Source organism: Rhinolophus hipposideros (assembly GCF_964194185.1).
Source record: "Rhinolophus hipposideros genome assembly, chromosome: 10".
In the NCBI taxonomy this organism is placed as follows: domain Eukaryota; kingdom Metazoa; phylum Chordata; class Mammalia; order Chiroptera; family Rhinolophidae; genus Rhinolophus; species Rhinolophus hipposideros.
In genome coordinates, this window is record NC_138056.1 from 39,317,642 (window position 1) to 39,340,070 (window position 22,429).

Sequence of the window (22,429 nt, forward strand, 5' to 3'; positions counted from 1 at the left end):
ATGAAAGCAATAGAACACCAGGCACTGTTCTAAGTACTTTCCATATATTTAACCGTCATAGTCCCCCTTATGAGGTATGTACTCTACAATTCCTCTCATTTTATAGATGAGCAAGCTGAAGACCAGAGAGGACCAGAACTAATTTGTTTAGGATCATGCAGCTAAAAAAGTAGAGTGGCAATTCAAACCCAGGCAGTCCAGCTCCAGATATCTTGCTCTTAACCTTCCACTCAACCAACCAAATGCAGTACTACACTGAATACAAAAGATCAACTATCTGAGGGGCCTACCCTAATGGTTACTTGTATCACTAATGATACAAGAGAGTTTACCAAGTATTACCAAGGAAGAAACTAACTTGTAACACATTAAAGAAACAATGATGCATTTAATGGTAACAAATCATTCTGAGATAGAAACTGTGAGTCTGCCTTAAGCTAGAAGGAGAGCCAGTGGGTTAGAACTTATCCTAAAGAAGCATCTGGCTCACGAAGCTAATGCTTTGTAAAAAAAGAAAAAGTAAAGATGTATTAATAATAACGATACAATTTATTTCATCCCTAAGGAAGTCTAGCACCTCTTCTTATAGGAGTGTAAATTGGTACAACCTGGAAAAGTTTGGTGTTAGCTAGTGAAGTTGAAGATACGCATATTCAATGCATACTCCACACTGATTACCCTTCCAGAGTGTTCTACCAAATTTGGGAAATGGAATACAGCCAAGAGAAACGCATGTACATGTGCACCAGGACACATGTACAAGAATGTTCTCTAGGGGATTTTTGTAATAACCCCAAACAAGAAACAACCTAAATGCCCACTAATGGCACAAAGGGTAAATGATTTGTGATATAATCGTACAGTGGAATACTATACAGGGTTGAAAATGAATGAAGTATGTAGCTACATACAACATGGATGAATCCTAAAAGTATAATATTGAGTCAAAGAAGCATGAAATAAAAGAATCCATGCAGAATAGTTGTGTTTATGCAAAGTTCAAAAATAAGCAAGATTTAACAGCATTGTTTAGGGGTGTATATCTAGGTATGAAAACTAGAATGAAGAGGGAAAAAACCCAGATGGGAGAACATGAAGTAATTACCAATAAATCTGGGGTAGTGGTTATCATTAGGCACAGAGTGTCGTGACGAGAGGGAAACGGGAGAGAGGGCTTTCGGAGTGCTGGCAGTGTTATATTTTTGTCTGATCATAGGGGTATTCAGTATGCTATGCATTTGTTTTAAGTACTCTTTTTTACATATCTCTTGTATTTCACAATTTTTAAACATTAAAAATAAATCTTAAAGAGAGCCGCCCATATTCAGACGCTTCCCATGTGTCCGGGGCTTGACTGGTGCTGAATCCTATCCCCTCTGCTATTCTCATCGTCCTTTTATTACACATCCTACCCTCTCTTCCAGATCTTCAACTTCACTCTACACTGGATCTTTTCCATTAGCATTTAAACATACACGCGTCTCTCCCTCATCTAAAAAACAACAAAAGTAACCTTTTATTGTTCGAACCTCATCCCCTACTGTCCTCTCTCCTCCGTTTCACAGCTAAATTTTCTGAAAGGGATTGTCTCATTACCTCCATTTTTTTTTTTTTTTTTTTTTTACTTCCCACTACTCCATGACCCTCTCCAATAGGGCTTCTGCCTCCATTATTTATTCCATCAAAACAGGCGTCGGTCTAGCCTTCCTGGCTCAGTGTAGCTAGCTCAATAGGCCATTCATCCATGCCATCTTGGATTGTTCAACATCGTTGACCATCACCTCCCTGAAACAATCTTCTCTCCCTGGCACATTTTTTTTTCATTTTTCTCCTTCTGTGGCAGCTCTATCTCATTTTCTTTGACCCATTCTACTCTAGCTAGTTGTTAAATCTTATAATCTGGATCCTAGGTTTTCTTCTGTTCTCACTTGCTATCCCGTCTCCAGCAGATTCTAGCTAATTCACTCCTTTGGTTTCAATTACTATTTGTTTGCTGTTGCTTCAAACATGCACATGCAGTCCATAGCTCTCCTTAGAACTCCAGATGTATATATTTAATTTCATGCTTGACAACATCATCTGGATATCTCAAAAATATGTCAAACAACCTGTACAAAACTATGATCTTCCACTATGAATATGGTCCTCATCAGGTGTTTCCCATTTCTCAGGAAAGCACCAGAAACCTAGATGTCAGACTCGATACATCCCTGCTGGCTGACTACCCTTCCAGAGTGTTCTACCAAATTTGGGAAAAGTCAATCTAAGGTCCTGCATGAGCCGACCCCTCCCTACCTTTTCAGGCATCTAGTATCTCCTCCTCCTGATAGTGTGTTCCTAGCCCACTGGATACCTTTCAGTTCCTCAGATTTATCATCTTCCCACAGGGCCCTTGTGTCTGTTAGTGCAGATCCTTGGAATACTTTTCCCTCCTCTTTATCTAATCCATTCCCCTCCTCCTGTTATTAACTCAACTGTTATTTCATCAAGTCAGTCTTTCCTTACCCCCAGGCTTTTATCGCATGGTTTCCTATTGTATTAGTTATCTAATACTTGATAACAAATATCTCCAGAATGTAATGTCTTAAACAGTAATAATCAGGCATTATCTCTCATGATTTCTGTGGGTCAGGTGTTTGGGAATGGCTTAGCTAGGTGGTTGTGGCTTGCGGTCTGTCATGAGATTGTAGTCAGATGTCAGTGGGAATGCGGTTACCTGAAGATTGTAGTCAGATATCAGCCAGGAATGCAGTTACCTGAAGGTTTGCCTGAGACTAGAGTTCCGACTTCAAGACTGTTCACTCAGATGGCCGGCAAGTTGGTGCTGGTTTTTTCTCAGAGGACTCAGTTTCTTTATACATGTACCTCTCCATATTTCCTGGGCTTGAGCTTCTTTAAAATATGGTGACTTGAATTCAAAGCCAAGCATTGAGAAAGAGGGAGGGAGGAAGGGAGAGGAGGAGGTAGAGGAGAAGAGGGGAAGGGCAAAGGAAGAGGGAGGGGAGAGGAAGAGGAACAAGGAGAGGGAAAAAATAATTACTCGTTTATGAACTAGCTTCAGAAGCCACATAGCATTATTTCTATCATATCTGTTTGTTAGAAGTGAGTCACTAAGACTGGCCCCTATCCAATGGCAGGGGAATTCGATTCTACTTTTTGGAGGGAGAGTGTCAAAAAAGCTGCAAACATATTTTTAAAATCACATCACCTATATTATCCCTTCCTGGACCTATCAAAATCTTAAATTTTATATAACATAGTTCTATTATAAAGGTATAGTATATAAATATATAGTCCATACTTCTATGATTATTTGACTAATGCATATCTTCACGTACTAGAACATAAGCTGATGCAACAAGAATCATATCTGCATTGCCTACCATTTTATTCCTAGTATCGAGCACATTAGCTGGCAATCAGTGTGAAATAAATATGAATAAGTTAATTATATGTGACGCCTGCAACAGCCTGTTTAAGTATCATTCTTTCCATTTTATAGATAGGGAAGTAAAATGGTTGGATAACTTCCCCAAGCAACAAAATTTGAATCGAGGTCTCTCTGATATTAAATCAGAACTATTTCTAGGACTCCAGACTTATGACCACGAAAAGAGGCGCAGAAGCTACTTTGACCTGAGTAAATAGTCTCCAGTGTTTCCACATTTCCTCATCAAGAAGCCCAGGGATAGCTAATTTGATTTCCCTGGTATATGGATTTATGGACAGGACTATCCCTAAGGGAAGAAAACATTCAGAATATAGTTATGAAAAATTGTTCTCCAAAATAATTGATCCTTGTGAGTGTGTTTACCGTGAGCAAAAAGAAGAAAACGTGGAGTTTCTGAAACAAGCTTCCCCCTGGGAGAATCAACCAGAGTCCTCACTGGGAATACTAGTGCCTCTCAATAAAGAGCCAAATCTTCTATCTGATCACATGCCTCCCGCCACTCCTGTGGGAGGTCTTATCTCCTTCCTCACTAAGGAGAAGGGGGCCATTCAATAGCTGCTCTGTCCAGTGACGGGACCATTGGTCACATGTGGCTATTTAAGTTAATTACAATTAAATACATTAAAAAAATTTTTTTAATTCAGTTCCTCAATCACATTAGCCACATTTCAAGTGCTCAAAAGCCATCATGTAACCAGTGGCTACTATACTGGGAAGTGCAAACACAGAATGTATCATCACAGAACATTCTGTTGGGCCGTGTTGCTGGAGAACGTAGGTAAGCCTAACCCAGAGAATTCCCAGGCCATGGGGGAAGAGAAAACAACGAGCTGGAGGAATTTATCCATCCCAAATGGAGCTCCAGCTCATCCGTAGGACATGGTCTTCTGGGTATGGATTTTCCTCTGCTCTCTCATCAGCCCTTCTGCCTTTACTCCATCTACCCTTTGAGCTATCAACCTCACTTTAAATAATCACCATCACTCTTCCAACCAGGCCAGTCCTTGTGCGGGGACAGAGTCCCAGAGAGCTGTTTCCAGGCTCTCGACCTCACATGGAGAGGTGCTGGCTCAGTTATTAGATGGCCATCAGCTGTAATCAGATGGCCATCAACTGTGACTAGTTGGTCATCAGATGTTACCGGTTAGCCATTAGCCACTAATATAACTGCTGTGGCTACACTAGGGTGTGGGTGGGTTGGTTGGTAGGCAGGTAGGCAGGTAGGCAGGTAGGCAGGCAGGCAGGCAGGCAGGCAGGCAGGCAGGCAGGCAGGCAGAGAAGCAGAGGGCGCATTGCGCGTCCTGTGGCTCCTGCTTACTGTGTCTCCAATCCAGCCGCCAGCGAGACTATAGTGGTCTGAACCCCTCATCCATGGCTCTGTTGGTGTTTCTTTTTGGCCTCGCCATATCTTGCATTCTTGTGCGTGACACGTGGCGCAGCAAGCAGGGTGTGGTGTCAGCCAAAACTCTCCGAAAGGTGGTGGAGCAGCGTGTGCTTATGGGCGCTCAGTTTCAGGAATGCCGTGGAGAGTGGTGCTGGGAGCAGGAAACGCAATCTGCCTGGGAAAAACGTGACCCCTCGGTGAATTGGTGGTCCTCTGAAGCCTCTGGATGGCATGCCACCCTGTTGGCCATGGCCGGCATCACCTTCCTTTTGGTCTGCTGCTGCCGTGGGCTCCTAGGTTGTGGGCATCTGACACCGAGGCCACCACCCAATCAGACGCCTGGCGCGGCGAGCAGGATTCCGGCCAGGTAGGAATAGAGTCTGACTCTGGGCAGGAGGACATGTGGCCCCCAGACAGTATGTGGTACCCAGTAGCCACTGTTCTTGGGAGCTGGACCCCCGAGGAGGGGTAGGAGGACATGGATGGCTCTCCGGCCAGCGTGGAGAGGGCCCTGCAGGTTCTGGCTGAGCGGTTGCCGGGGGAAGCGAAGGCTACAGCCAGTAGCGTGGGCTGGATGTTCCTCACAACGTTGCATCGTAACACAGAAGACGCGCTTAATGAAATAGCCCAGGAGTGGGACCAGAGATCCTGCATGACACCTTATTTGCTGCCCTGAACCCATTGAGCCTAGGCTAAGCCTGGGACAACACATCTTTTACCCTTCTCTCTGCTTCAGACCATTCCATCCCTGTATTTAGCCCAGTCTCTGTCTCCCCTGTCTCCGAGTACATGATTTACCTTCTCAAAGATATCCCCTCCCCAACTTCTTCATCGACATGCTTCTGGATTCAATGCCCCTTCACCTCACTGGAGAACATGCTTCGCTAATTATTCTCTCTCTATCATCTTCCATCTTTCTCTCCCCACCAGCACTGTTTCTTCAGCCTTCAAGTGGGCACAGCTTCCCCAATATTGTTGATAACTTTAATTGACCCTTTGGGTCCACCATCCTATCTTCCCCTTCATTTCCCTACCAATGGGCTCTAAGAAGCTGCCTGAAGAAAGACTCTACATCCACATTTCCCACCAAGGGCCTAGCTCTCATCCAACCCGGTTGCTTCCCATTTAATAAAATTTGTTCTGGATTTGGCATTCAGGACTCTCCACAATCAATCCCTGACCAAATGTCTTACCCATTTTTCTTTTTGTCACCTTGTAACCACACTCATCTGTTCACCACACATGTCTAAAACATTCCTGCCCCTGAATCTTTATTAATATTATCGCTCTTGCCAGAAATACTTGCTCCACGTACAGCCCCTCCATCCTCGGAGGCTGAGCTCAAGTCCCTCCTCCTTGATGAAATCTTTCTGGTAATAAAAGCCCACCGTGCTTGTCTGACTTCCACCTCTGAGCACAGATTGCCTGGTGCTGCTGTGGACTGTTGAATGGATATTTATCTTCTCTTCCTCGTGGAATTTCGGGGTGCTTCCTGGCAAGAGATTAGTATTTGCATCTTTGCACTCCCAAGAGTTTGTAGATGCAGAATCTTGTACACAATGGATATTGAAAGATTAGTTGATGGACTCAGACACTGACACTGATCCCATCATCACTGCCAAAGGGGCCAGTGGTAAATAAACCGTGCAGCACTCTTTTAAATAAATCTCCTGAAAAGAATATTATGAAATGGAGACTGTCACAGCTATTAGCTATGTAAATGGCCCGAGGATGAAGGCTGTTCATTAAAACGTAATATACCTCTTTGGAAGATCCCGGGACTCTGGGCATGAATGGGTGCCAGGAACTCCAAAGAGCTGTACAGTTGGCAAGCATCATTGCCATTGTTGAGGGGTGGGTGGAAAAGAAACTGTGTTTTTGTTTTTTGTTGTTGTTTTCTGTTTGGGGCAGGTAGTGGGGTTAGAGCAGGGAGAAAAGGTGCAGGCTTTGGAGGTAGGTGTCCTTCATCTCAGCCTCATTGCTGACTTAACGTATGAAAGTGGGTAAATAATCTCTTTTTATATGGTAAAAGGATATCATTGGCCTGAAGAAAGGTTTATGATAAAAATAGGAACAATATGATATCATGTTTATAATTGGTTTTTAAAAAGTCTATGTGAATATATATGTATGCACACAAAAAGGACTACAAAGCTACATGCCAAAATACTACGGATTTTTTTCTTGTTTTCTTCGGGTTTTTCTGTTTCTCAAGTTTAAAGCACAGTGACTTTTATAAAGAAGAGCTATTAAAAAAATAATCTGGGTTAAAGAATTGCAATATAAAACCCCCTAAGCCCCTGCGTTTTAAGTAGTTTAAATTATTTCTTTGGGTTTAAAGGTATGTGTGTTTTTCTTTCAAGCATCTCAAATATTCAGTAAAGATGAGAGGAAGTTGCAACACGACACCCCATCACTCCCAAATTCTTTATTGTGTCTTTCCTCCAAACAAGAAAATTCCAGGACACAGGCATACCTTGGAGATATCGTGGGTTCGGTTTCAGACCACCACAATAAAGTGAGTATCACAATAAAGCAAGTCGTAATCTTTTTGCTGGTAGAGGGTCTAGCCTTCAATTTGTAAAAAAACACAGTGTCTGTGCCGCACAATAAAGTACAGCGCAATAAAACAAGGTGTACCTGTATAACCTTATACAACCATCTAAATTAGGAAATTAACACTGACCTCTAAGCCTCAAACGTCATTCAGGTTTCCCCAATTATTTAATAGTGGCCTTTATAGGAAAGGATCCAGTCCCAAATTATGTGTTGTATTTCGTTGTCATGTCTCTGTAGTCACCTTTAATATGAGTCAATTCCTCAGCATTTTCTTAAGTTTCATGATTTTAATGGTTTTGAAGATTACAGGTCAGCAATTTTTGTCCCTTTATTGGGGTTTGCGGTAGCCAGGTTCTCATCTCCTGGTATTCACGTCCCTGTGTAGTACCCTCCCACTCTGAATTGGGGTGACCCATGGGACCAGTGGACTACTGCCAAAGTGATGGTATGTGCCTAGAGGCTAGGTCATAAAAGATATTGCAGCTTCTGCCTTGGTCTCTTGCATTGCTTGCTCTGGGGGAAGCCAGACATTGCATCATGAGGACACTCAGATAGCCTTGTAAAGAAGCCTGCATAGAGATGAGCTCAAGTATTTTATTAGCAGCCACACAAACTTACCAACCATGAGGCTAAGGCACCATGGAAGTGGATTCTCCAGCAATCTCAGGGGACAGCCTAAGCCAGAGCCACGCATCCAAGCTGCTCCCAAATTCTTGACCCACAGAAACTGTGAAAGATAATGAAGACTGTTTTAATCCACAACATTTGAGGGTAAGTTTTGACACAGCAATAGCTAACTGATACAGATTTGTCTGAGTCTCATGGTCAGGTAAAGTTACCCATCCTTAGCAGGCAGACCACAGTAGTGATGCTGTGTTCTTCTGATGGCTTCCTGTCACGCCATGCATGATTTCTATTGGTCGCATTATTGGTGATAGTGAGGTCACCTGATTAAGGTGGTATCTGCCAGGCTTCCCCACTGTAAAGTCACTCTATTTGCGTGTCTATTATTAATTCATCTGTGGGAAGTTAACTTCGATGCCATGTAACTGTATTGTATCTTGCCAAGCTTTCACTTTATCATTTTTTTATATCTGCATACTTGCTTGGACTCCTGTTTTATTCGATGGGTTATAATCCATCACTGTCATCATCTTGATGCTCAAATCATGCCCTATTGGGTTAGTCAGACCCCCTTCCTCTGGTTTCTGTGTCCTTTTGACATATCTTCATTATTTTTTGAGCACTTTGCAACTTTCTTTCACCAAAAAATACTCCCGACACATGTGATACTTTCCTTGGCCAGCTCTTGAATTAGCCATTTCATCAAAGAGACATGATTCCTTCAAGTGGAGAAGGGTTTTTAGAAGTCAGGATCTGGGTGCTGAGTGTGCTCATTGCTACTTGTCTCAGTCCATCTTCATGGGCAGCGTTAGGTACCATATTTACGTATTCACACCTATACTTACATCTATATTTCTCTATCTCTTTACATATTTACAACCATGAGTTTACATCGGTACCTCCAATTCCAGTCAAGTACCCTTGGATTTAGTTTTCTTTTAGTTTTCTCTTTTCCCCATTTGCAACTCTCTTCTCCAACAATGAGAAAACTGGCTCTCACTATAGTTAATATATGATTTGAACAATCCCCTACTGTGATCAATTTTTCTTCACCACTTCCTGCTTTCCCTCCCCCACCAGGGATGCCCTCATCACCGCTCTTAGTTTCCTAACCTCCACACTGGGACCTCCTTTTGCAGCCAATCCAATGTGGTGGATTAGATATCCCAAATGACTCTTTGTATCAATTTCCTATTGATGTGAAACAAACCACCCCCAAAACTTCGTGGCTTACAACAAAAATAATTTATTATCTCTCACAACTCTGTGGAGTGGCTGAGGCATGCTGCTTCTCTTGCCTGAGCTCACTCATGCGGCAGCATTCAATTAGTGGTTTGGGTGGAGAACGGCCGTTCTCAGATGTCCTCACTCACATATCTATCTCGGCTCAGATAGCTGCAGTGGCTCGGCCTTTCTCCTCATGTGGTCTTTCATCTGGGTCTTCTTCTTGTGATGCTGGAAGCGTTCCAGGAAAGCTAAAGCCGAAAGACCTCTTAAGTCCCTTACACCACATTCTGTTTATCAAAGCAAGTCACAGCACAGCCCAGATCCAAGGGGTGGGGAAACAGACCTCACTTCTTGATGGCCAGAGCTGGAGCAGCAAAGTTACATTACAAAAAGCATACCGATACAGGGAGACATAATTCCCATAATTAGCATAATCGTTTGACACACTTTCCTAATTAAATGGTAAAAATATCAGGTGAAATATTAAAAACAAACATTATTCTAAATGTTTTCCTGAACTGGAAAAGACGCAAAGAATCCACAGGACCCTAAACAAAGTACAAGCAGGAACCTTGGGAGACAAGTGACCCCCAGATTTGTCTCTTACCCTGAGATTTTCTGTCAACACTGCAGAAATTATCTTTATAGTGATGTGAGGCTTGGGGAATAGAAGGAAAAGCGGGGGGCTACAAAAAGCAAGGAATCAAATGTGAGACACTTCTATAAAGCTGGGACCCCACTCTCCGTGTAAAGTGAATAAGAAAAACAATCTTCCTGGAAAAAAGGAGATAGCAACAAAAACTTGCATACATGTCTTGTCCTCGGTGCCAGATGGTGTAGAAAAGGATCATCTGAAAATTTGTGACCACAAACTGAGCATCACATGGATTTACAGAGTTTTCTGAAAAGAAAAATGCAAGCTGATGGTGTTATTTAAAATGGTCCCCTGTTGTAAGGCCCCTTGTTGGCTGAGAGATGCAAATGTAAATCTTCCCTGGAAAAATTCAAACTCAATTCAGGCTCCTAAGCATTCCTGCAGATGAAGGTCCAACAAAAATGAGAAATTCACTATAAAACAAAATCGCAAAATATTAAAAGGCAAGGCATTGTCTGTGAGAATCCACAGACAAAAACACAAGACAGTAGTAGAGCATTTATGTATTCAGATGATAGACTATAAGACAGACTTTGAAGTAACTACTGGGTTTTCCCAAAACAGGACCTCGCTGGCCAATCCGCTCTAATGCATCTTTTGGAGCAAAAATTAACAAAAGACCCAGTCTTATTTTACTATTATATAAGATAGGGTCTTTAATATAATAATATAATATAATGTAATATAATATAATATAATATAATATAATATAACATAACATAATATAATACAATATAATATAATATAATATATACCGGGTCTTATATTAATTTTTGCTCCAAAAGATGTATTAGAGCTGATTGCCCAGCTAGGTCTTATTTTCAGGGAAACATGGTAAGTTTAATATGTGTTATGCACTGAATAGTACTAACCTCTAATGTGACAGTATTTGAAGTAAGGAAATAAATAAGGTTAAAAGAGGTCATAAGGGTGAGGCCCTGACAGAATTAGTGTCTTCATGAGAAAAAAACACCAGAAAGCTTGCTCTCGCTCCACCATCTGAGGATTCTTTGAGAAGGTGTCATCTGGAAGCCAGGAAGAAAGCTTTCAGCAGGATCCTAACCATTCTGGTATCCTGATCTTGGACTTACAGCCTCCAGGCTGTGAGAAAATACTGTCTGTGTTCAAATACCTACTCATCCAGAGTAGGTATTTTGTGATGGCAGTGTGAGCTAACTAATACAATATGTTTAAATGAATATAAGACAAGCTTAAAATACAAGCACGGAATAACTTGGCAGAATTGAGGAAAGTTCACATAGAAATTCTCACAATTAAAATCTTAATAGTTGAAAGTAAAAATACCTATTTGAAAAATAGGTCCCTCCACTGGAAATAGATTCTAGCTCTGAGGAAGAATTTGTGAGCTGAATAATAGACTACGAATTTATATAGTATATAAAGGGATTGAAAATATGAGAAAAACAAGATACGGTGGATATAGTGAAAAGGCCTAGAATATGTCTAGTAATATTTCCGAAAAGAGATGATGGGGATGGGAAAATTGGAGCCCTCACACATTGCTCATGGGAATGGGAAATGGGGCAGCCACTTTGGAAAACAGTTTGACTGGTCCTCAAAATCTTACACAGCGTTTGTATGTGACCTGGAAATTCCACTACTATGGTAGGTATTTATACAATAGAAATGAAAACATACATCTGTATAAAAACGTATACATAAATGTTCATGGCAGCATATTCACAACGGCCAAAAAATGGAAACAACCCCAATGATGAATGGATAAATAAAATGGGGTATATCCATACAATAGGATATTATTTGTCAATAAAGAGAAATGAAGTACAGCTATATACAACAGTAAGGAATCTCAAAAATACGATCGTAAGTGAAGTAAGTCAGTAACAAATGATCACACGTTGTAGGATTTTATTTATATGAAATGTCCAGAATAGGCAGATATATAGGGAAACAAAATAAATTAGTGATTTCCTAGGGACGAGGCAATGGCAAGTGGGATAGAGATGGGGAGTGGCTACTAACAAGCACAGGATTGTTTTGGGGGTCAAGTCCTAAAATTAGGTTAGGGTCACGGTCCACAATTCTAAACATATTAGAAACTGTGGAACTAAGCACTTTATACAAACTTTATGGTATATAAATTATACATCAATGAAGCTGTTTAAGATTAGATAAAGAAAATAGGAAAGAGGCAATATTCAAATTCATAACAACTGATGATTTTCCAGCAGTGTGGAAAGCATACATCTTTAAATGCAGGAATTCCAATAAAACCCAAGCAGGAGTAAATAAAGAGGAAAGCCATAGCTAGACCCATCGTCACATAACTGAAGAACACCAAGGAAAAAGAGGTGAAGGTTTAAAAGCATCCAGAAACAAAAGACCGTCATGTATGAAGGAGCAGCACTGATTGCTCTCTGACTTCTCAACAGTAGATCTAAGGAAGCTAGAAGACAGTACCCTCTTCATTGTGTGGAGAGAAAATGAGCTAAAATTCTAAACCAGGTAGAAACTATATATATGCATATGTATGTATAATAAATTTCAAGAATGGGTTAGAAATTATTAAAATCTTCAGACAGATGCAGCTATAAGAGATTACACCACCCACAGACATTCATGAAAGGAAATTTTAAGGGATGTCCCTGAGCCAAAAGGAAAATGAACCCATATGGAAATCAGAGGAGCATGAAGGAATGATGAACACATTTATAAATATGTCAGTAACCCTAAGCAAACATTGTATGCAATTTAAAAAATATATTGTCCCATTTGTGGAGAAGTACTGACTAGAATTAAGATACTGGACAATAATATCATATAAGGTGGGGAAGGAGTTCATGTGTCCCTAGTAAAATGGTTGATTGCTAATCTCCAAACAGCCAGCTCACCGCTTCCAGTGTCCATCCCTACTAGATGATGCTGCACATTGTTTTCCAGTATGACCACTGATTTAACCAGATCCATTCTCATTTTTCTCCCTTGAACTCCTGCATTCCAACCTCCTGTTTTAGTTGCACGACTGACTAGGCCAGTTGGAGCAGTTTTTTCTTTAAATATTAGAAAACTTAAACAGGCCCATACAAGGATCAAGTTCTTAAAATTGTCTTCATTCCAAACTGTTCTTTTAAATTTTAGAATGCTTTTTTTCTTTCTTTTGATTCCAAAACAAAATGTTAATTATATTAAAATTTTGAAAATTAATGAAAATATAAAGAAAATAAGTATTGCCTATTGTACCATATCAAAAACTGCCCACTAGACATTTTAAAAAACACTTTAAACTGTTCATAAAATACAACAAATAGGCAATGTAACAATCTTCACTCAGGACTGAAAATTGCTAACATTTTGTCATATTTACTTCTAGACAGTTCCTTACATTTTCATAGCCTAGAATAGATTGCAGATAGAGGCCCACATATCTTATGTCTAAATATTCAAGATCTAAATCAAGTCAACAAACTGTTTAAGTATATTTTACCCTCCTACAATAACAAATATATTTTTATGACAAAAAAATTATAAAGATATGCCTTTTTAAGGCTAAAAATTTAGTAAATAACAAAGATAACTTATTTTTAATTATTACTGAGAATGTATGGGAGTTTGCTGATGGGTTTATAGTATTTAGATGATTAATAAACTAATATGTATATAATTTATGAATAATTATATATTTTTTACAACATTTATTTTTCTTGCCTCCATTTCACCAAATCACTACTAATATTGTTAAAATCAAAATTTTTCACATACTTTGTCTTCTGTTGATCATAAACCTAAATTAGACAACTTTTCTTCAGTCATTGGGTTTCTTAGATAATTTTTTGTTAATTTCAGTTCGGGCAACTTCTTTCATTGAGGAGAATATCAACTGGAATTATCAGTTAAATTCTTAAAATTTCAGAAACAAAACAAAACATGAAGTTTACATATCATGTTTGCGGTAATGTGTATTATATGAGAAGTACCACAAAATATATTATAAAATATTTTAAGACTATATTAATTGCTGTCACTTATACAGTGATGCTCACAGTCTGATAAAATAAAATTTTCATATAATAATGTAAAGAATTGTGGCCATTTTTTACATATGTTGATCTTATAGCAGTGAACACAAATCCCAAATGAAAGACGTGTGTGCATGTTTTGAAAATTATATTTTTGTGTTTGTGACTGTATGAGAAAGTTTAAAGGCAAGGCCAAGGAGAGACAGATGTTTCTAAGGTAAGGGTGATACTGTTTCCTTTATCTTCTAAATAAGGGAAACAAAAGACTACTCACCAGTTCAGAACTGTTTTTGACTCCTTCCAAGTTCATTCTCCCTTCCACCTCCTCAGATACCAACACTATCATGAACTTGGTGTGTACAGTTCCAGGTATCTTTCATATATATTCATGGGTAATATTTGTATTATTTTGGGAATATGTCTTTAAATTCTTACATAGGACATCATACGATGTGTCATATTCTGCAACTTGTGTTTTAAAATTAAATTTCTGTGATCTAGCCATGTTATATGTAAGAGTCTATTTCATTTGTTTTCATTGTGGATTATATCATATTGTCATATCTTATTTATCCAATTTTGTATGGTGAAACTTCTGTAACTTTATTTTACACCAATACAAAAAGCTCTTAATTACCCATTTTAAATGCTACATATTTCATTGTATGGATGTAGCTTATTTAATGGCCATTTAAATTTTTTTCAATCTCTAGTATTTCAAACAATACTATAATAAATGACCTTGAGCAAACTTTATTTGGAATTTATGTGTGGATAATTGCAAGATATATTCTCAAAAGTAGGGTTACTGAGCCAAAATCTATGTACATTTTTAGTTTTGATAGATATTGCCAAGTCACAATTTATATGCCCACCAACAATATGAAAATCCTGTTTCTCCCATCCTTAAAAATTAAACTTTTTATTTTAGCTAATGTTCTGGATTTTAAAAATAGTATCTCCTTGAATCTTTCTTATTGTAAGTTTAAGTAATATGTTTATGTTTTATAGCCAACTGCATTTCTTTTTCTGAAAATTGTTCATATCCTTTGCCAATTGTTCTATTGGATTGTTGGGTTTATATTCTAGTTAATTTTGTAGGAGTTTATTATATATTAGGGAAATTAACTCTTTGTAACTGGAGTTGCAAATTCATTTCACCCAATTTTTTGTTTGTCTTTTGACTTTATGATGGTTTTTGTGATGGGTAATACTTTAAAGAACCAGAATTATCAGTCTTTTATAGCTTTTGTGTTTTATATCATATGTACAAGGACGTTCCCACTATTTCATATATTGTATTATATTACATTACATTATATTATATATAAACATATAATATATAACATACATTATATATAAACATATAATATAATATAAATGTATTATATAAATATTTATAATATATATGTAATTAGTTTTTATATTTAAACATTTGATTTACCCAAAATTCATTTGGTATGTAAGGCAAGCAATCATTTTTCCCCCCAGTTGGCCACTCCCTTGTCCCATTAATACAGGGGTGTCCAAACTGTGGCCTGTGGGCCAACTGCGGCCTGCAATCCATTTTTAATTGGCCTGCAGCAAATTCCAAAAATATATTTAGTTTACTTAAATAAACCAGGTGAGGCAATGTATACTTCACCATGAGTGAGTGGCCCGGCTGTTTGTGTATTTTACTGCATATGGCCGTTGGTAAAAAACGTTGAAAAAAGTTTGGACACCCCCGCATTAATACATGGTTAAATAGTTCTTGTTTTACCTACTGACATATAAATGCCACTTTATAATATGAGTTTCCATATTTGTGAATCAGTTTGAGTTATTTATAATAGGACATCGATCCATTGGTGCATTCCTACACAAATGCTACATTGTTTAAATTACTATAGATTTATGTAGACTTGTGTGTGAGGGTTTTTTTTTTTCCTATTGAATTGTAACTCATATACCATAATATACACAAACCTTAATTTTACAGATAAAATAAAGGTTTACGTATATATAAACCTATCTAACGAACATTTGGATCAGGATATAGAATATTTCCAGTACTCCAGAAATGTATTTTATGCTCCTTCCCTGTTAATATCCTCAACATGTAACCACTATACTGACGTCAATCATTATTAATTATTTTTGCCTGCTTTCAGTTTCACATATATGGACTCATACAAGATTTCTTCCTTTGTGTCTCTGTTTGCTCAGCGTTATGTCTCAAAGATCTATCCATTTTGTTGCATTAAGCAATAATTAGTACTTTTTCATTGCTATGTAGAATTCTATTGTATGAAAAACCATAATTTACTGATCTATGTCACTGTTGATACACATTAATGTGCTTTCTGGTTTGGGGATATTGTGAATAATCTTGCTTTGAATATTCTTGGACATGTTTTTTGATCGATATAAATAATTATTTCCGTTGAATACATATCAAGAGATTGAATTGCTAGGTCCTAGAGTACAAGTTTATTCAGATTTTATAGACACTTTCAAACAGTTTACCCTAGTGTTTATACAAATTTAAACCTCCTCGGTAGTGTGTGCGCATGCCCATTTCTTCCCATTAGCGTCAATATTTGGTATTCTCTGCTTTTTCGGGTATGGTAGTATCTGATTATGGTTTTAATTTGCATTTCCCAGATTATTGATGATATTGTACAACTTTTCATGTACGAGTATTTATTCGTAATTTGGTTTTCCTCTTTTGTGATGCGCTTGTTTAAATTTTAGCTAATTTTTGTGAAAGTCATCTAACTTTTACTTAGTGATTGACCAGAACACATTATGTACTCTGTATAGGATTCCTTTAATGGAGATGGACACTGCAAATATGTTTTCCATGTCCATAGCATGCATTTTCACTCATTCCGCGTTGTGTTTTGATAGAAAATACTTAATTTTAATGAGCTTCAATTTATTATATCTTCCTTCTGAGTGATTGTAATTGATACTGTACTTTTAATTTCATATTTTTTACTTGTTCATTTCTAGTCCCTAGAAAAACAGTTGATTTTTGTGTGTTGACCTTGTATCCTGTGGTTTTGCTGAATTCACTTATTAATTTTAGGGGGTCTACTTTTTTGTTTTTTTTTAAAGATCCTTGGGATTTTCTGTGTAGATAATTATGTCATCTGCAAATGGGGCCAGTTTAATGTCTTCCTTTTCAATTTGTGTGCATTTTATTTCCATTTATTGCCTTATTTTGCTGGCTAGACCTACCAGTACTATGTTGAACAAGAGTGGTAAAAAGCAAATATTCTTGTCTAGTTCTTGAATTTAGGGGGAAAGCATTTGGTCTTTCACAATTAAATGTGATAATAACTGTGCAGTTTTTCTTTTAATAGATATTCTTTATCAACATGAGAAACGTCCTCTTTATCCATAGTTTTGCTGAGGAAGTGAATTTTGTCAAATGTTTGTTTTTGCAGCAATTGATATGATCATGGGTTTTTTCTTCTTTGATCTGTTAATATGGTAGATTACATTAATTGATTATTCAATATTGAATCCATTTATATATGTTTTAAATTTCAGCAACATATTATAGTTGGCAATGTAGCGATCTTAAACAGCTTTCATTAGATTTATTCCTCTATCTTTGATGTTTTTGCTTGTAAATGGTATTCTTTAATTTCATTTTCTAAATGTTTATTATTGGGAAGTAGAAGTAAAATTGTTTGTTACATGTTGACTTTGTATCCAGTAACTTGCTAAATTTACTTAATAATTCCAATAGTTTTTCTGTAGATCCTTTTTTATTTTCTGTGTACTCAGTCGTGTTTTTGTGAATAAGAATAATTCTACTTCTTTCTTCTTTACTGTTCTTTATTTTTATTGGGTTTTCTTGCATTTTTGTACTAATTAGAATCTTAAGTACAAAACTGAGTAAAAGTGGTGATAGTGGGGCGTCATTATTTCTGAAATCAGTGTGGAAACATTCAATATTTCACATATTACTTTTGAGTAGGATTTCAACTATATATTTTTGTGGATTTTTTCCCCATGTGCAAAATTCAGAACAATTCTTTAAAATATCCTTTAGCCCCACATACCTGCTACTGTAAACTCTGTGGCTAGTTAGAGAAACATAAACAGCAAAGAATAAGTGAAGTAATTTACTTTTGATTATGATTGAGAATGCAGCAAATGTTTAAATAGTTTTTAAGGTGTTTTAAATCAAAGTAAAATTTGCATAGAGAAAAATGCACAGATCTTCCATATATAATTAAATGAATTTTAATATATTAATATATCCAGTACCCTAATCAAGATTTCAAACATTTTACAACCCCCTCAAATTTTATCTTGCCTCCTTTTGGTCACTACACACAGCAGATAGGCAACCATTGTTCTGATTTCTGTCATTGTTTTAGTTTTTCTTTTTCTCAAATTTACAAATATCGAATTGTATGCATGTGTTCTTTTGTGTTCGGCTTATTTGTTCAACACAATATTTTCACTATACCATAAATTCCGTAAATTTTTATTTATCCTCTTATTTGATGAACATTTAAGTTCTTTCTAGATTGGGGGTATAATAAATAAAGCTACTATAAACATTTCCAGAGAAGTCCACTTGTAAACCTAAGTTTTAGTTTTTATTCGAATAATACCTAGGATAGGAGTTATTGGGTTATAGATTAAGTCTATGATTAACCATGTAAGAAATTTCAGAACAGTTTATAATAGTGGTAATGCTGTTTTTCATTACCACTTAGCAATATATGAGTTCCAAATGTTCCATATCCTCAACAACATTTGGTGTTAGTCTTTTTAAATTTTAGCTTTTTCCTTTTTTCTTTTTCTCTTCCCTTTCCCTTCCCTTCCCTTCCCTTCTCTTCCCTTCCCTTCCTTTCCTTCTCTCCCTCTTTTCTCTTCTCTTCTCTCTCTCTCTCTCTCTCTGGCTCTCTGGCTCGCTCTCTCTCTCTCTCTCTCTCTCTCTCTCTCTCTCTCTCGCTCTCTCTCTCTCGCTGTCTCGCTCTCTCTCGCTCTCCTTCACTCTCCTTCTCAATAGCCTTTTCATCAGGTTAAGGAGGCTTTCTTCTGTTCCTAATCTGCTGTGAGACTGTGTCATGTTACAATTTTATCAAATACTTTTTCTGCATCTATTAAGACACTTGTAGAATTCTCATTTATTTTGTTAATACGATGAATTATATTGATTTATGCTTTGACATATTTATTGAAGCACAATTCACACACCTTAAATTCACCCATTTTAACTGTACAGTTTGATGAGTTTTAGGAAATGTACAATGTTGTGCAGCCACTGTCACAAACTATAACCCCAAAAGTTTCCTTGTTGCCTTTTGTACTTTATTCCTATTCTTATTCCAAACTCCAGGCAACCTCTGCAGTGCTTCCTGTCTGTATAATTTTGTTATTTCTAGAAGTTCTGTATCAATGGAATCATGAAATATGTGGCCTTTTTGTGTCCTTTCCCACATGGCAAGGAACTGAGGCTTCCTGCCAACAACCATGTAAATACGCCATCTTTGAAGCAGATTATCTGGTCTCCATCAAACCTCCAGATGACTATAGCCTCAGCTGACATCTTGACTGCAACTTCATGAGAGACTCTGAAAGCCAAATCTACCCATCTGAGCAACTCTCAAACCCCTGATCCATAGTAACTATGAGATAATAAATATTTTTGTTTCAACCATTAAGTATTGAGGTCATTATGCAACAGTAGATAATTAATACACTTGCGTTCCTGGAACAAGTCCAATTGGTCATGATTATCCTTTTGACGTATCCCTGAATTCAATTTGCTGTTATTTCATATGGAATGATTGTGTTTACGTTTCACAAGAGATAGTGATCTATGATTTTCCTTTCTCTGATGTCCTTTTCACATTGTGGTATCAAGATTATGCTACTCATAAAATGATTTCACAACTGCATTTTTATTATCTCAAAGAATTTTTGTAAAATTAGTAGTATTTCTTTATTATGTATTTAGAAGACTTCAAAAGTGAAAACACTTAATCCTGGGGTTGTCTCTGGAGAAAGTTTTAAAATTATAAATGGAATTTCTTTTATAGGTATGGAACTATTCAAAATTTCTATTTCTTATTTCATTTTAACCTTCACTAGTACAGAAATTTATCCATTTTATTATAATTGTCAAATTTGTTGCTTTCAAGTCATTCGTAATCTCTCACCTTTCGTAGTAAGATGTGTAGAATTCCTTAAACTTAGTTTGTGTTGTTTCTATTTTTTCCATCAATCTTTCTATGTATTTATTGATTTTAGTAATTTTTTCAAAGAACTTTAGACTTTATGTTTCTCTATTGTATGTTTGCTTCCTATTTTAGTAATTTCCACTACTATCTTTATTATTGCCTTCTTTCTAACTTTATTTGGGTTGATTTCCTGTTCTTTTTCTAGACTCAAACGTTGGAAGCTTTCGTGATTTATTTTCAAACTTTCTTTTTTTTTTTTGTAATACATACATTTAACATTTTAAATTCTCTCTAGGCATTGCTTTAGCTTTTTTCTATAAGATTTTACATGTAGTATTTTTTGCTATAATTCAGTTTTAAATGTTTTCTAATATTTATTGTGATTTCTGATCCATTAGCTATTTAAGTGAGTACTTAATTTGCAAATCTCTAGGGATTTGCTAATAATCTTTTGTAAAATTGATTTATAGTCTACATTGACTGCTCAGAGAATATATTCCATATTCTTGCTATTAGTGTGTTGTTTATGAGCCCAACACTATCAGTATTATTTGGGAGCTTCTTGGAAATTCAAAAATCTACATTTCGTCAAGATCCTGGTTGATATCTATGCTGACTAAAGTTTAAGAAGTGCTATTCCATATTATTTCAATTTTTTCAAATGTGTTGAAACATACTTTAGATTCACCATACAGTCTATTTTGGTGTATGTTCCACCTGCATTTGAAATAAATGCATTGTGCAGTGGTTTGGGGCGCTGTTTTATAGATGGTATTAAGTCAAGGTGGTTAATCATAAATTTCAAATATTTTATATCCTTACTGCGTTTTTGTTTGCTGTTGTGTAACTTCTTAAAAAAGGCTCATTAAAATGTCCAATTGTACTTGTGGATTTGTGTAGTTTTTTTAGTTCTGTTAACTTTTGCTTTACATATTTTGAAACTATGCTATTGGATGCATATGAGGTCAGACGATTAAGTTCGTGAACTTGTTGCAATGATGTTGCTCACCTTTTTTGATATCAGAGGGATTATTCATGATGAATTTGTTCCAACTGGACAAACAGTTAGCCACGTTGACTATTTGGAAGTGCTGAAAAGGCTGCGTGAAAAAGTTAGAAGACCTGAACTTTTCACCAACGATTCATGGCTCTTGCATCACGACAATGCACCAGCTCACACGGCACTGCCTGTGGGGGAGTTTTTAGCCACTAAACAAATAACTGTATTGGAACACCCTCCCTACTCACCTGACCTGGCCCCCAATGACTTCTTTCTTTACCCAAAGATAAAGGAAATATTGAAAGGAAGACATGTTGATGACATTCAGGACATCAAGGGTAATACGACAACAGCTCTGATGGCCATTCCAGAACAAGAGTTCCAAAATTGCTTTGAAGGGTGGACTACGCACTGGCATCGGTGCATAGCTTCCCAAGGGGAGCACTTCTAAGGTGACCGTAGTGATACTCAGCAATGAGGGATGTAGCACTTTTTCTAGGATGAGTTCACGAAGTTAATTGTCCGACCTCATACTTGTTTAAAGTTTTTAATCCTCCCGTTTACTTTTTTATATATGAAATTTTCTCTTTACCTTTAGTAATACTTTGTCCTTAGAGTCCTATTTTATGGTTAGAGAGATAGATAGATAATAGATGTATCTCTCTATATAGCTTTTGACAGTGCATATGTAGATAGAGATCTATATCAGCTTTCTTTGCATCAATACTTACATCTTATGTCTTTTTTCTTTATTCTCTCGGTATGAACTTTATATTTAAAAGTTTTTTTGTGTGTCAACAGCTTATATTTGGCCTTTGAAAAAATCCAGTCTTTTTAGTATTTAACCTTTATGTTACAGTTTTTTATTCACTTCTGCTTATTCTCTTCTATTATAAATGTACACTTAGTAATGTAATTGAGTTTAGGACTACCATCCTTCTACTTATTTCTGTTTGTCCATTTTTTTTCTTTGCTTCTTTTTTGCTCTTTCCTTGCCCTCTTTCAGATTTACAAAATATTTTAATTATTACTTTTTTCCTCCATTAGCCTTTGAGTCGTATATTCTTTTATTATCTAGTAATTACCAAATAAGTGACAGTATGTCCCCCAATTTATTAAAGTCTACCTTAAATTAATATTTTTGCCACTTCCTGAACAATGAAAGAAATTTATAAGTTTAATTCCATTTTTTCCTTCTCACCTTTTGTTGTTGTCACATATTTATTGCTACCTATGTTTTAATCCCCACATGACATCATTTTATTATTTTTCTGAACAGTAAAATTTATTTATATTATCTACATATTTATCCTTTTCAATGGTCTTTACTTCTTCCT